The sequence below is a fragment of the Ochotona curzoniae genome, unplaced genomic scaffold (genome assembly GCF_017591425.1).
Source record: "Ochotona curzoniae isolate NIBS_2020 unplaced genomic scaffold, NIBS_Ocur_1.0 contig_4516, whole genome shotgun sequence".
Taxonomy (NCBI): domain Eukaryota; kingdom Metazoa; phylum Chordata; class Mammalia; order Lagomorpha; family Ochotonidae; genus Ochotona; species Ochotona curzoniae.
The window spans coordinates 24,674-41,206 of record NW_024466313.1 but is presented as its reverse complement, the minus strand read 5'-3'; positions in this window follow the sequence as shown (position 1 = coordinate 41,206).

Here is a 16,533-nt window from a genome sequence, read left to right as displayed (position 1 = left end):
GCACCCACATGTTCCTGGTAGGGCTTGCTTGTCACCAGAAGGACCCTTTGTTATTGACATCATGTCCATTGAGTTTGATAAGTGACTGGATTGGGCGCCTTCTGTCTGGGAACTTACAGAAACCCCGCAACCTCTGTGCAGTGTACATTACAGCTCAGCAGAACGATGGACACACAGTGACCCATTTACTGTGAGAAAAGCTAGAGGGTCAACACGTTCCAGAAACCCCTAGGGAGGGCACTGACCCTTGCCCTGGATGTTGAAAGTTAGTTTCCGGAAGAGGAAGCAAGCTGACTTCAGCCTGCCAGGTTTCCACGGGTGGAGATAAAGAAGGATTGTAGACATTAATTTCAGGAAAAAGGAACAGAGTAAATAACTCAAGATTATTTAAGCAAAGATTAAAAGAGCTAGGAGATCTGGTCTCTGGGCAACTGAACAGAAGTGACATAGCTCTAATTTTAGCCCCTCGGCGTTCAGGCCGCACGAATGAGAAGGTGGGTAGCTTTAGGTACAAGAATCCCCCAGGACCCTTGACCTGCCACCTTCAGAAGTACATGGGATGCAAACAGCGCCAAGCCTCCCTTCCCAGTCCCGAAGAGGACCGCTCAGGAAGGCTTTTATCTGTTGTTAGTTGGCACACACATGACCTAGAAGTGTGAAAATCCCTTCCTAGTAATGTTACTGCAAGTCAGTTTTCTGTAGAGGGACGATCCACCCTGGTTTCCCCCTGATTACTCTGACTCTAGGATTTATTTTTGTTTTGTACTTATAATATTTATTTTTCATTTTATTTTTGAAAGCCAGAGGGAGAGTTCCTGTTCACTGGTTCGCTCCCCAAAATGCCTTCAACCTCCAGGGCCAAAGTAGGACAAAGGCAAAACCAGAATCGAAGCCGGATCTCCCACACAGGTGGCAAGAGCCCAAGTGCTTAGCGGGAAGGTGAGTCAGAAACAGAGCTGCTGGGCTTGAACCAGGAACTCAGAAGCAGGATGTAGGAGTCCTCAGCAGTGGCTTAGCTCCCCCTGGCCTGGTTCTAACAGTAGAAGTCCCACCTCCTCATTCATTGCCCAGCCTCTTCACCCTGTGCATTTTCCAGTTCTGCTGTTCTCAGCTATTACATGTCAAGAAATGAATCTGGAATGAAAGCACTCATGTTTGCTTGCTCTCAACAACAACTTGCTAAGCAACCTGAAGATGTACCTCTATCAAATGGGGTACGTGTGTCCCTAAAATGTTAGCTGTGCAAATCCCAAGCTCTCTGGGGAGAGTACCATTAGTCAGTGGTTCTGTGTTTGTGTCACCAACGTGGTTCTAGCAAGCAGTGCCCGGTGGCATTAACCCAATGATGATTCAGTTTCCTTTGCCTGATGCCAACTGGACTTTGTTGGTTTACCTGTCATTCATGCAACCTTATACCAGGTGTTGCATTCACACAGCTTCTTCCTGGTTGGTTTGCTTCAGACACTTTCACTCAGGGAGAGGTTTTGTGGCAATTCCTACCAAAGAAATTCCCACCAGGATAATGACTGTTTTTGGCTGTGGATGGCGGCGTAAGCTGACAAATAGAAAAACAGCATCCGCAGGATAAAGTTACTTTCTTCAGTCTGCTGCAGCCAGAATGATCCCACTTTCCCTTGAAAGCTTGGCAGGATCATTTATCTGGCAAAGTGTTCTGTGCCAGCTTGCATGAACTCACCTCTTTCGCTGACTTCCTGTTGTTTGAGTCAACTATGCAGGTGACCTCCTGGGCCAGACCCTGGGATATCTGTAGGCACCAGTCCTATCTCCTCCACATAACCAAACATACAGAGGGCTAGCCCAACACCGCAAGGCAGGCTTGAAAAAATTGTCCCAGTAGTTATTATTATTATTTTATGATAAAGTTCCATAGAACCTGGGATTTCCCTTATCCTCTCCCCAAATCACCCCCCATCACTGAATTCCCCTATATCATTACAATACTATAGTTCTTCATACACAGTCATATGTCCATCATTGCGGGCATGGACAATGGCAGAGAGTCCAGCATCCTATTGCCAAGATATAGTAAACAGTTTCATTGAGAGTTTGTTTTTAGTGTGGAAATAGAGATGCATACTCCATTGTATCCACACATCTGGATATGATAGTCTCCATCACACACTTATTGTACATCCCCTTAAATGAAAAAGCCACAATACAAAATTAACAGGAGGAAGAAAAGTAGAAATTTACAACATCAAAAAGTTAAATAACATGCTGCTAGATATGATAGTCTCCATTATAGTTACTATACATCCCTTAAATGAAAAGCTACAAAACAAAATCAACAACAGGAAGGAAAAAAGAAACTAACAACACCAATAAGTTAAATAACATGCTACTGAATGACTCGTGTCACTAAAGAAATGAAAAAGAACATCAAGAGCCTTCATGAAGAAGAAAATGATGCTACTGTATGATCTATGAGTCAGTGAAGAATTCAATGAGAATGTATTTTGGAGAGATGAAACTAAAAGCAAAAATATCAAAATCGATGAGATATAGTTTCCATTGATCTTTGTTGGTGAGATATGTCTCCTGTAGGCAACAAATAGATGGGTTCTTTTTTAATCCAGTCTACTAATCTATGACATTTGATTGATGAGTTTAAGCCGTTTGCATTAAGGGTTAATACAAATAGGTGGTGCTTTGGTCCTGTCATTTTAGCCATGGGTTGTTCATTCATTTAGTCTTTTGTTGTTATTTCACTGGGATGTTCTTCATATTTGCCTTTAGTTTTGATGGGTGCTATTCCTCTTCTCTGTCAAAAGAACATCTTTAGGTATCATTTGTAAGGCAGGTTTGGAAGAGGCATATTCTTATAACTTTTCTTGACTGTGGGAGAATTTTATTTCATTTTCAAAGACAAAGGAAAGCTTTGCTGAGTATGTTATCTTGGGCTGACAATTTTTTGTTTTCAGAATTTGGAATATGTCATTCCATTCTCTTCTGGTCTGTAGAGATTCCTGTGAGAGTTCTCCTGTGAATTTAATTGGCATTCCTTTGTATGTCAATTTAGTTGTTTTTTTTTTTTTCACACAAACACATTTAAGGATCTGTTCTTTATGTTTGATTGAAGAGAGCTTGATTATTATGTGTCATGGTGAAGATTGTTTTTGGTCAACCCTATTGGGAGTTCTGTGCCCCTCCTGGATGTTGTTTCCCAATTCTTTCTCCAGATTGAGGAAATTTTCCTTAATTATTTCATTAAATGTGCTTTTAAACCCAGCTTCTTTTTCTGCACCTCCTGGGACTCCCATAACTCTTATATTTGGCCTTTTAATGCTGTCTTTTTAATTTTTGAATACCTTCTTTTAGCTTGACTCAGCTCTGCTTCTAGCTTCTTGATTATTTTCCCATTGTGATAAGAGATATCTTCCAATTCTGAGATTCTGTCTTCTGCCTCACTGATTCTATTTTGGAGACTCTCCACTGAATTTGTAATTTGCTCTATTACATCATTCATTCCCAAAAATTTGGCTTAAATTTGTTTCAGTGTTACTCTTTCCTGTGTAACAAACTCCTTACATTCCTTGAGCTTCTGTATGTACTTCTCATTGTTCATAAGAATCTTTATAATGAGTTTTCTGAATTCTGTGTCCCCATCTTCTCGACGTCTTCCTCAGTTACCTCTGAGGTTGGCAAAGGCTTTTGCTCTTTCGCAGGAGAGTCTTCAGTAATATTCATTATGCCTTTGTCTCATTTGCTTTTGGTCATTGTACCTCTAGTTATCAGATTCTTTTCCTTGGGGAGAAGAATCATCCACAGTGTCATCCACAGGTCTACAATTCTATTTTACTTATTGTGGTTGGTACATGGCTCTTTGTTTGCGGTCAGTTGTGCCACTCCCTCCAACAAATTCCCGATCTGGGTTCTTATGTTAGATTTCCATCATGGTCTCCATAGCCCCAGCTCCTGGCTCACCACTCTCCACCTCCTGTGATACCATGCTGAGGCACACCATTGTCTGTACAAACTTTGTCTCATTTCTGGTTTGAGCAGTTCCCAGGATTAGAGAGATACCAGTTTTCCTATATAGCTAAGCTGTTGGTGGTGCTGATTTTGTCGGAAGTTTTTGGCCATTAGGTCTGAGGACCTGTTTTGAGCTGTATGATGCCAAAGTCGGTATTGTTTTCCCTGTGGGGCCAGTGTAATGCACTGAGCTCAATGTATTTGCTCCCAACTCAATGCATGCACAGCTCACTCTTGTCCTTGCAGTCTAAAAGCCTTTGCCACTTTGTACAAAATGACACCTGATGTGCCACTGCTAGAGTTCTTGATCTGCTGGCTGTCAGGTCTGGGAGTTATCTGGGCCTATCTTGTGTGGAACCTGTAGGATGCCACGTTGTTACGATTCACTGAGACAGAGATGAGTTCATGCCCAGTTCAGTGCATGCATAATTCTGCCCCCATAGCCTTTACCTATTTAAACAATATGGCATCTGATTTGGCTCTAGGGGGTGGACTAAACTCTGAAATCCACCCTGTTCCTGTACCACCTGCTTGAGATCTGCTGCTCTGTCGCTGCTTTTGGTCAAATTAAGCCAGCAGGATGGGCAGTTCTTTGTCTGGGTTCATATCCTACCCCTAGTGATCTCCCCTTCAGACCTTGTTGCTGGTGGAGTTCCAGCCGCCTGTGCAGTTCAGGTCGCTGCTCGCTGAATGCTGCTGGGTTATCGGTCACTGCAACACCAGACTGCTGTGTTCTCTGCTTTCCTGTGTCTGTCAGTCTCCAGGTGTCCCTCTGCTTTCGTTCTGTGCTCTCCTATTTGCTGGGATGTGCCCTCACTGGCTAAGGTTGCTCCGTCTGTTTAAATGTGTCCTTACCCTACTCCAAGGCAGGCTTTTATAATGTTTAAATTATAATATTGAAGATTGTGAGAAAAAGACCCTGAACATTTTCAAAGATAAACAAAGGAAGAAAAAAATAGGAGGTCATTCTATATTTTTCCTCTTTCATGTTTTGGTGACTGGTCTTCGGTGATAACCACACATTGAATCAGTTCTTTGGGGGGACTGGTGGTATCAATGGACAGGCCGTGTGTGTGAATCCACCTGCTGGACACAAGCACTGAGATTCATCACTTAAACTGCCAAATAATCCAAGGACCCCTGCCGCACACAGGTCTCAACGTTCTGACATTTCTTCACACGATGTTTCAACTCCTTATCATGGATAACACCCTTTTCTTCCCTTTGATCATGGCATTTACACACTGATGCTGCATCACTAGTCCTAATTCCACACAGCATTCATGCAGAGTGCCTGGAAGTCCTAGCTCTCATCTCAGTAGTAGGATGAATTAGGTCTGTCATTTTGAAAGCTTCCCATTGCATAATTATAGCTTTTTACCAAATATGCTGGGCTTTGTGAGAAAACTGAGCGTATAAATTGTCTAAATGATGCAAAGTGAAAGATATCAACTGACCTGTCACAAATCAGAAAGATTTCACACTAACATACAAAACTCAGCCTTTTCCTTACATCCCTCAGAGGCTAGCTAAAAGAACAATAGCCAGAAAATTCTCAAGCAATGTTGTTGTAAACAAACAAAAAAGGACTGGAAGGGAAAGCTGTTCGTGGTCATACACTCTTTTTAACTTCATCTTACCAAATGTGCCTATAGAGATGTTAGCAGAAAAACAAAGAATGCCCAATGAAAGGGTATTTTTTTTTCCCATTGTTCTTCTCCTTCTGGTGAAGAACAAAAGGCAGAAAAATTATGTGTGAACTTAAACTGAGATCCTAAAACAAAACCCAGTCAATAGATGTTGAGTTTTCTTGGTTTTGATAGTATCTATACAGTCTGCAAGTGGAGCGACTGCTTGTCTTTACTCCTCTGTTAAGAAACACTTCTAGGGTGATTTTGTCACCTGCTGGTGACCTCTTTCTCTGCCATTCTTTCTGACCCCCTGGCTTTGGTTTGCCATGGTGGTCACCCAGGAGAGGTAAGTTTTGAACTGCTTTCCTCCAAACATCCTTCGTCAGAGAACTTCCACCAGACACTGAGAGCTTGTCCTAACTGGTTTCCCTTCTCAAAAGGTGCATCATTTTGGTAAATAGCACAAATCACCAGTGCAGCGTGCCATTTAGATTATCTGTTCAAACTCAAAGTGATTTCTTGGGCAGACATCATTATGTTTCCTTTTTACGTGGCTTAATTGTGTTAGAACGAATTGATCTCTTAGGGTTCTTAAGCAGCTGGGACGAAGGAGGGGTGGGAGCACCTGACACCAACTGTCTTCTATCAGAGAACATTTAGATGAAGGTGGCCAAGGTCAAGATGCCATTCCTGCCCCTTGTACTCAGCCATGGACTGCTCTTTCGTTTAGCAGGAAGTCATATCCGAAAATGATCCTGTGTAAATATTTGCTCTAGCACCTGCTTTTATTTCCTCCCTGGTGCTTGAATTGAGGAATAAAGCTGTACAATCCCATCCTTGGACAGAGACCCTGCACTGCCTGAAAATAGCTAAGCATTTGCATTTCCTAGAAGTATGGCTGTTCCTGCCACGGAGACCAGGGCAGATACCACAGCTTCATGACTCTCACTCTATTTCCCATATTATTAAGCCACTTGAGTAGTCCCATCATCTAGATTACTTACACAAATAGAATTTCCTTGCTCATTCTTAGGAAGTTGAGTTTTATTATGCAGAATGACCCGAAGGGGATTGTATTGCCATGATAAGCAGTAAGGCTAGTTGAGCAGTTTCTTGACTTAGACAGAACATGTGTATTCCCAGTAATCAATCGTAAATATCTGCTTCTTAGCTATGGAAATGGCCCAATACTGAATCAAGTAGCAGATCCAGCTGCTATGTTTAGGCTTGCCAGTAGGTCAAGGGTCAGGAGGGAGGCACAGGCACGCTGCTCCTTATCATACAAATGTGCCCTTGCTAGCCGTGAGTAGACGGTGAAAGCTTCCACTTGAGGAAATTCATGTGGGCAGCATCGGCATGGCTTGAATTTAGAAGCACTGGCATTTGTCAGTTCCCTGAGCCCAGCCCTAGAGATGGAATTTTAGTTAAGAGGGCAGCCTGAGTCAGCCCGGCCCTGTCTAGTGTTTGCTAGGTGTTGGGTTTCTTCCTCAGATTGCATGGGGGTGGTGTGGCATGGGGAAGGAACGGGTAATGGAAAGCTTCTTTTCTGAGGCTGTACATGCTGTACCTTGAGTGTTTATGGGGAACATGGCAAAGCATGGAGTCCAGGCACTCAATGAAAGGAAAATGCCAAGGTTCTAGCACAAGGCCAACATCTCAATTACCTGTGTTGGATATACGGGCCTAGAGAACCAACCATCTCCTTTAATCCATGTGTTTTACCAAGTCCATCCACACATGCATCTATGCATGTCTGCGTCTAGCATTCTATCCATCTGCAGTGCATCCACCCATCCATCATTCTCTTTTAGCTTTAATATGTGACCTCATCTTCCTCTTAAATTTGGAGCCCAGGAGACAAACATCTGACATCATTCCCAATTTCCACTTCCTTCTGATACACAGCCTGGAAAGCCACAGTTTTAGCACAGATGGTTTGGTCCTGGCCACCCTGGATTGAATTCCCTGCTATTTCTGTTGAACCCCAACTATCCTGGACATTGAAGGCTTTTGGGGAGTGAGCCAGTGCTTGGGAGTTCTGATATCTCTTTATTTCTGTCTCCCAGACTCAAATAAAAAAAAAAATTCAGACTAAGGATGGCTTCTAGCACTAACATCCTTTATCAAAGGGTCTAAGTTGAAGTTTGGTTCCCAAGCATGCAATTACTGTGCTGTGAGCTATAATACCCAGATATTAGCTTTGCAGAGTAAAATTAATACCAATCTAGCGGAGAAGCAGCTAAATCTCTCTCTCTCTCTCCCCATCTGTCTGTCACACACACACACACAAACACACACACAAGTGCGCGCGCACACACACACACGCACACACACACACACACACACACACACACACACACACACCTTAACGGCCAAGTAGCAAATATTTGTGACAATGTTGTGCAATGTGAAGGATAATTTATCTTTTACAAACTGTTGAAGCTCTGATTGCTTGTTAATATGTTGCCTCTTTAAGTTTATTAAAATCAAACATTGGAGAGTTCCTTACTTTGTATACTTTCTATCCACCTTTCCTTACCTGAATGTACCTGAATGATATATTCCGTTAGGCAAGTCCATCCACCTTTTGACTACCTCCCTCCACATTCCTCCTCCCATGGAACACAGAAAATGTGGGAATAGACACAAGCTTCTCATCAACTACAATGAACCCAAAGGAAATCAAAGGCAGCCCTGAAAGTCTGCAGAAAAGTTCCTCCCCAGATGTGTCTTCATCATATGAAAGTGATAACTGACACTTCTGGATCGGATTGAATCTGGATTTGGTTTCTCTCTTTCTCTCTCTCGCTCTCTCTCTTCCTCTCTCTCTCTCTCACACACACACACACTCTAGTGACCTTAAAGCTTACATCTTCAAGAAAAATTAAAGCATTCCTGATGGTCTTAATTCTTATCCTTGAGGCTTAATCCCCTGTTGCCAGGAAGGCAGAGCTTGGCCGAGACGCACAGTTCACAGCAGCCCTGATAACAGCAGCTGCTATCTATGGAAGCATTCTGATGGATCAGACTTTTGAAGTAAGTGTTGTGACCTATCATTCATTTAATTATCAATTACTACATCACTCATTCATTCCAAAATTGTGGTATTGATATCAGGGCTATTTTTAGCATCATCAGATTATGAAGTAGAGTATTCCCTCCCACACACACGCGCCCCAAAACACTGATTATTTGGAGTCACATGGAGAATTGTTTTTGACAATCATGCGATTCTGACCTAGTTGCTCGGGGCTGGGGTTTGGATGCCAGTATTGCTTTTAAGATCCTGAAATGTTTTGAATGAAGACAGGCAGTAGAGAGAACAGTAGAAACAGAACCGGAATGATATAGATTCAAGTGAGAAGGCAAACCTCCAAACCCTCATTTCTTTCCCTCCTCTCAGACTCCAGACCCCGTGATGACGGTGCCTATAGAGACCTGCTGTGGTCCAGGAGCTGGCTGTGCCTCTTCCTGCACATTGTGGATGAGTCATCAGCCCTGCAAAGAGCATCCTAGACTCCCACAGGAGGATGTGTCCCATTCCTGTAGGTGAACTTTCAGAGCACACCCCACCCACAATCTGCTTCCTGTCACTACCTCCTGTGAGGAACAAAAGAGACTGTTCTTGGTCCAGGATACATACTGGTAGGCATTAATTCGTCACAATAAATGTTTTAAAGGTTACAAGTCTAACCGCCACTGTCTTGCTAACCACCAAGTCCATTGCCCTTGGGGCCTGGGATGAGACAAATATCTGCGGAAGTCAGAGGCTGCTCCCCTTCTACAAAGAATCTGAAACCTTTGGAAGTCTGGAGTACAGGCAGGCTAACAACCAGAGACAACGATCTTTCTGGAGTTTTTGGGACTTATTCAGTTCTGCCATTGGAAATGAGAAGGACTCTGGGTAGCCTCTTGTGCTAAGGAAAGTTCCCTATATATCATTTGTGACTCATTTCAGATAAGATAAATCCAGTGTTTGGGTGACATGGAAAGTACCACACTACAGGTCAGGTTGGCAGCCACCAGGTGAGAAAAGACTGCTGGCCTACACCTGGGTCCTGGGGCCTAAGGCAGGTGAGTTTCTGTGCCCAGCCTGGAATGAGGACTCGTCCGGCTTTCCTGGGCAGTTGGAGACTCTCAATGGAAGGACCAAAGTCCACATCTTTGTGGCAACTTGTGTTCAGGGATTACTTGCTGGCAGGCCTGGGGAGGATGAGGGAGGTGCATTCTGGTTTCCATTACATTTTGATCTCTCCTCAAAACACATCTAATCTGGCACAAGTCTTTCTTTCTGTCTTCCAGACTCTGGTGGGTGAGAAACCAGTTTAGCCACAAAGAGCTTAGTGAGCTGGTGTTAGAAGCTTTGTTAGCCTGAGTAAACAAGGTACTCACCAAGATGCAATATTATTTTTAAAGAGAACAAAGCAAAGAAGGAGAAAAAAGAGTGCTTTGGTGCTTTTTTTTAAGTGTGTCAAGCTTTATATAACCTAAAAATGAATGAAGTAGATGAAGACTCAAGCCACTTAACAAGTCCTGACCTAGGATGACAGATCTGAGTGAGCTCCATGACTGACTCAGAAACTTAGCAGACTCAAGGAGTTCATTTGTAGGAAATACTTCATGTCAAGGATGGCTAATATTGGGATTAGTAAACTGCAGCTCCCAGATCAAGGGTAGCCTACCAGCTGTGTTTGAAAAGTTTTATTAAACACAACCAGGCCCATTTGTTAAAGAATAGTTTAAAACAACAGCATAAAATGTTCCATTTAGAAAAGGTTTCTTTGGACTGGCAGAGTAACTTCGCAGGCTTCCACAACACCACTGATGTCTCATAGAGGAGCTGGTTTGTGCTCCTGCTGCTCCACTTCTGATCCAGCTTCCTGCTAATGTGCCTGGGAGAGCAGGATAGGATGATTCAAGTTCTTGATCCTCTGTGCCCACATGGAGAGAGCTCCTGGATCCTGGCTTCTTATCTGCCCAACTTCGGCCATTGCGGCCATGCAGAAAGTGAACCAGCAAGTGATAGGACTCTCTCTGTGTCTCCTTCTCTGCAAATCTAGCTTTCAAATAAGAAAAAATGGACCCTTTAAAACAGAACAAACACAAATCAGAAAAGGCTTCTTAGTCATAATGAGTAGATCTCCAACAAGTAGTCATTGAACACCATCCAGATGCAAGATTCAGCTTGTTAATTTCAGGGAATAAAATGATGCATCCTCTTGAATTATGCCCTTTATGCAATTATAGTCCAGCAGGAAAAAATCAGAGCAGATGATAACTCTAACATGCTAAAGCTGGAAAACAAAATCATCCCAAATCTTATTATTCTAAAAACTTAGCTCAAATCTCAGTAAATGTTCTGAGAACAAAATTGAAATTCCTAACGGTGCTGAGGTTACAGTCAGGTGGAGAGGCAAGAGCTTGTTTCCTGCTGTGTCTCCATTTGGTTTGATGCATTTGTCCATTCAGCATTCACCAAGTTTTAACAAAGCATCTACTGTGATCTGGCCACACTCACATGTCCTGTGCTGATTGCACTTGTAACATGTGTGCAAATACAATTGGTTCAACAAAGACGACTGCTGGGGCGGATAGAACAGGAGATGGTAATGGGAAGCAGGGAAGTGTCACTGTTTGAAGGGGAGCTGCTGGGGTTGGGGGTGAGCTAACCAGATCTGCAGAGAGATCCCTAGAGGGATGACCCTGGAGTCTCGTAGGGAGCAGCCAACCATGAAGACTTGGGGAAGAGGTTTTGTGGAGTTTCCTGGGTTGTCCTAAGAACTTAGATTAAGCTATTAGGTTTTCAAAAGGTTCAAATGCTGCATAAAGAAAGCCTTTCTTTGAACTCTTTGGGTGTTGGTTTGATTTGCCATCAAGGGATATGTGTGTTAGGTGGGTGGGGAGGGGAGGAATCCTTTGACGCCCCCCCCCCATGTGAAATCCTAGGACATTTTCTATGTGGCACAATTCAGCCGAAAAGGCAACATGTGTCAAAATCCACTTCAGGCTCATTTGAAAGACCCATAACTACAGCACTGCAGGATCCACAATTACACTCCATTCTTGAGTAAAGAACGCAGACATAAGAGATGCACATGGATATCCTGCCTGCCTAGAAACATGACCAGTGCAGATCATGTGGGCTAGAGGTGTCTGGGTGGCCATCAGCTCCTAGCTTTTTGCCTTGTGACAGACGGCTTTTCATCACAGATGAGGGCAGTTTATCCCTCGCCAAGTCTAGTGACCATGTAGCCCAAGGAAATGAAAAGAGGACGCTATTCTTGGGAATTCAGATGAGAAAGTGGGAAAGTTGGTGGATGGAAGGGAGACATTCTGTGTGACTTCCAGAACGCATTTTTGCTCAGTTTATAGAGGAGGTTGATTCAATACTTCACACAGCTGGAAGACCAAGTCCAGGTGTACAAGATGAAAATGTCCCTGAGCTGACCCAGACCTCCACCTTCTCCCACAGCCTGGTGGTGTCCCCAAACCACATTCAGAGAATGTGCACCTGTGCTGCCCACTTGTGCTTTGAGTGCCAAGCCCGCTCCTACCCTTGCAGAAACACCTAGAACAAAGCCAATTGTGTCTTCAACAGGGAAAGGTGACCTGGATGCTTTGCATTTGGGGAAATGGCAAACCTGAACACTTTCAGCAAGAAAAACATGTCTTACCAAAGTGCACACCAGACACTTGGCATCCGCTCCCTGTGACGCAGGGCTCTCCGACTGGCAGGAAAACCACAGCAAAGAACTGATTATATTGCTAGAACACATTCCATGAGCTGTCCAAGGCTATTTTTATTTTACAATAAGGTACAATATGTTCCATGATGTTCCCCATCCTGGACATTTTTTTAAAAAAGCTATATTTGCATACCCGTGAGTCCCACCAAATCAGAGAGACTCTGTCAACCATCTGAGCAATTAAGCAGATCTGAGTGTGTTGGGTGAATTTAGCAGGGATCTTAATACACAGACGCAACTTTCATGATAAGCAGAATGCTAGCGACTGCCACCATCTGTTGTGGAGTTGGACTTCTCAAGAAACTGAACCCCCAGCAAAGCTGAACTTGTGGGACCAAACGCCAGAAGATGGTACTTACTAGTAAACAAAATGCGCTTTCCAGTATTTCTTTTTTAAAAAAAGGCAGGCTTGAAGGCAGTGTTTGGTCAAGTGTTCTTTGGTCAGAAAATCTACTAAAGCCACGTAATACAGCATTCCAGGAACTTTATCCATAAGAAAATAAATGTTTCTGTTTTAACTTAGGCTCCATAAAATTAAAGTTGTTTTGGAAGAAGAAATGGCTTCCCTGTAACATAATGGATATTCAACAACTCAGATGCATTTGGAGAACGATTTTCCATTCACCTCTAAAAGGAAAACAGACAACCGGGTAAGATTACTCCTGAAGCCCAGACCACGTAGGTCAGCTCCATGCTCAAGAAAAACTTCCTTGCTAATGCTTAACTTGTTATCATAGCCACTTGTATTTTTTGCAGAATTTTCTAGCTACATTTTAACCATTTCTAGCAAGGAAGGTGTGTCAAGGGCTTTCAGAGCGGGTCATTGTACCACCTAAGGATACCCTAGACTTGACCAGCTTTGCAAATTCCTCCTTGTTTTTATCTGTTGCAGACCTTGAAAAATCTAGAAGTCAAGGAAAGGTTAGCCATCTGCAGTGCCAGGATGAAAGTCTATGTTTCTTAATGGCCACTGGAAAGGAAAATAAAAAGGAGAAGGGGAGTAGCCACGATTGTATAAATATGTGTTGGTTGGTATTCAAAGAAACGTAGGAAAGACTGTCCCACTTAAGGTTAAACTAATAACAATAATAATATTCATGTGGCTCTTGACAACGAGAGGACCAGGATATATACCCCAGAACTAAAAGCTCCCTCAAAGACTGCAGTAAAAACAACTCCATACATGCAAATTTACACCTCATAAGAAAACACAAATAAACCTCAACTCTTGCTCCACTGTTTTGAATGTTAACTTTGCTGACAAGATGAGGCAAAGTGAGCCAAACATCTGCATCAGATGATAAATTCATGGCAAAAAATGTCCTTTTTCCACTGTAGAGCAGTCACAGCAAAGCAGATGCACAAAAATACTTTCTGCTTCTACTTAAAGACAAGACAAGGGTCCAGACCAACTTCCTCACCCTGGGAGTGGTAGCATGTGCATTTCCTGTGTAACCTAACTTTATCTTTTAAAGATGTATTTATTTATACATAGGTTGAAGTGACAGAAAGAGAGGAAGAGAAGAGAGAGATCTTCAATCCACTGGTTCACTCTCCAAATAACTGCAAATAGCCAAGCTGGGCAAGGTCAACCCAGCACCTGGATCTGCATCTAGGACCCTCACTTGAGAGCGCCCATGGCTGAAGTACTTGGCCACCTCTCATTGCCTTCCCAGGGTGTTGTTAGGGAGCTGCTTTGCTAGGGCTTGAATTTGCACACAGCTATGGGACACCAGCAGCATACACAGGGACTAAACCTCAATTTTCATTTTGAGATCGGACTGGAGGGTATGGCCATTCTCAGATCTTGCAGATCTTCAGTGCTGGGGTCCGTGCAGTAGGTGTGGATGGCACGAAGGTGTGAAGAGAACAGCTCCCCTGTGTGGCAAGGCCCAGGGGAGTTTCCAGCTGTTAGGCAATGCCCAGCGGACTTCTCTCTGACCACCTTGACACAGTTTCACCACCTCTTTGCATAGACACTCAAGCACCCCACTAAGAATTCTGCAATCTATTGAGGCATTGTTTGCCTGTGTGGGATGGCTTTTATCACCAACGTGAGCTTGAGAGTTAATGTTATTGATAATGTCTTGGTAAGTGGGCCTTTAACTGCACACAGGAGTACAATTAAACCCATGCCATTTCTGGACACCTTATTGTGTACCTACCCATTGCCCTGAAATTGGGCCCAGACATATAGCACACCTTCTGGGAAATAGCTTAATAAGAATTTTACAAAGTAACGGAAGTGATGGGAGTGAGAGCTGAAACTGCTATGTCAATAAATATAGTTATTGTTATCTCAAAGGCTAGTTTGTCTTTGCAATTTTTAGGAGTGTAGGAAATGTAATTGTTTTAGCTGCTTTTTATAATTTTTAGCTAGAGGAATTAAGGATGCTTTTATACCTTGTTCGCTAACTATGACTGTTAGCTTTAATAGTGCACGAAAAATGTGGCTCAAGTTGTATACATTTTCTGTTTTGCCAGCTACAATGGAAATTTTTTTTTAAGTCCATCAAAAGAGAAATGGGAACAAAATAAATCAGTACCCCCGAAGTGGCTGTTCCGAATCCATGTGCTGAGATTCTCTGCCAAGGCAGTCCTGGAGGCTGCAGGCACCCTGGGGAGGCACAAGGGTTGCACTGAGTGCCCTAATTGGCTATTGAAATTTACATCCTTTCTGGCCATGTGACTTTGACCTGGGTTGGTCAGGCAGTAGCAGCAACTAGAGACATCATAGCTGGCATGCAAGTGTCCAAGAGTTTTCTGGTTGACTACTTGGTGGTTAGTGTGAGTGTGCCTCTAGGAATATCTGGATCACTGAAATATCAAAAACAAAACAGCGAATTCCTAGTGCTTCTCCATGAGTTCCACAGAGGAGAAGCTTGCCTCCTCCTCTCACAGCAAACCAACAACCAGCTCACAGAGCTCCCGAGGAAAGGGCACATTGATCTTCAGGCAGACACCACCCAGACCCTCACTGCCACATTCACAGTCCTCCTGCCAGTCACACCCTGATGGACAGGTCTTCCCGAGAGACTGGCTGCCCTCAGGCAGGGCCATTTCTCGCCAGGACAAGGCACCAGTGTCCACCAGAGGCTTTGTGAAGGGAAGAAAGGTCAAAGAGAGAGGGAATACTGGAAGGCAGGGATGCTTATATTCCTGTACTCCTGATTTTCCACCTCAACCCCTGGACAATACTTTTATTTGATCACTCCAACTTTATCTCCCCTCTGTTCCTTTAGTGGAGGAATAATTCGTTACATTATGGCCTACACTGCAAGTCAGAGTTAGCTTGATTTCTTTAAAAAAAAATGAGTATGTTCAGTTGGTTTTAATCAAAAGCCAAGCAGGATGGCCACATGTAAGACTGAATTCATGTGCTGGGTCCTGCTATGGCCAAAAGACTCACTTTTAACTCCTGCATGTCTTCCCTGTTGCTCCTTTGTGTCTTGGAGAAGATGACATCGCTGAGCTCTCTGGCCCTGGTCACCCACCGAAAAGGAGCAAAGCATCTGAACACCATCAACCTTGATGGGCAACCACATCTTCTTTCTTTCTCCAAGGAAGTGGAGCCCAAGAGTGGCCTGATGTGGGGCTGATGAATTTGCTAACAGCTCCACTCTCCCTCATCCTCAACTCCTCCTGCACTAACAGTTCTCCTGGGGTACCTCAAACACTCCATTCCCCAGAGAATCGAGAGATGGAAGCACGGGTCTGTTGAAGCAGCGCAAGCCTACTGGCACCATGATTGATGTGTGACAACTTTCAAGGTCTGCACCCTTTGCCTTCCCTCTTAGCACTTTCAGGAAGCTGGTGAGAAAGCCCAGGTGCTCTTTCTGTTGAGACTTGTGGGAGTTTAAGATCCACAAGCCCATGATCCCACATAGGTATGCTCATCTGACCTTGCCCTCTCCCCACAGCAAACGCCCAGGCTGTCTCCATCCCCTGTGTTCTCCCACTGTCTTTGAATCATCTTGAGAGCCTGTCTTGCTCTCCAAAAACATCTCCCATTGTATGAATAATAAGCCTTTCTCTTCCTTCCTGGTGCACGAATGTGTGGTTACCTCAGTCTCAAGATCAGAACTAAAGTTTGGAAGAGAGATTCAGCCTTCCGTTGAGGAGTGGGCCGGCTTCAGCAAGTCCCCTTTGGCCACTGTCCTCCC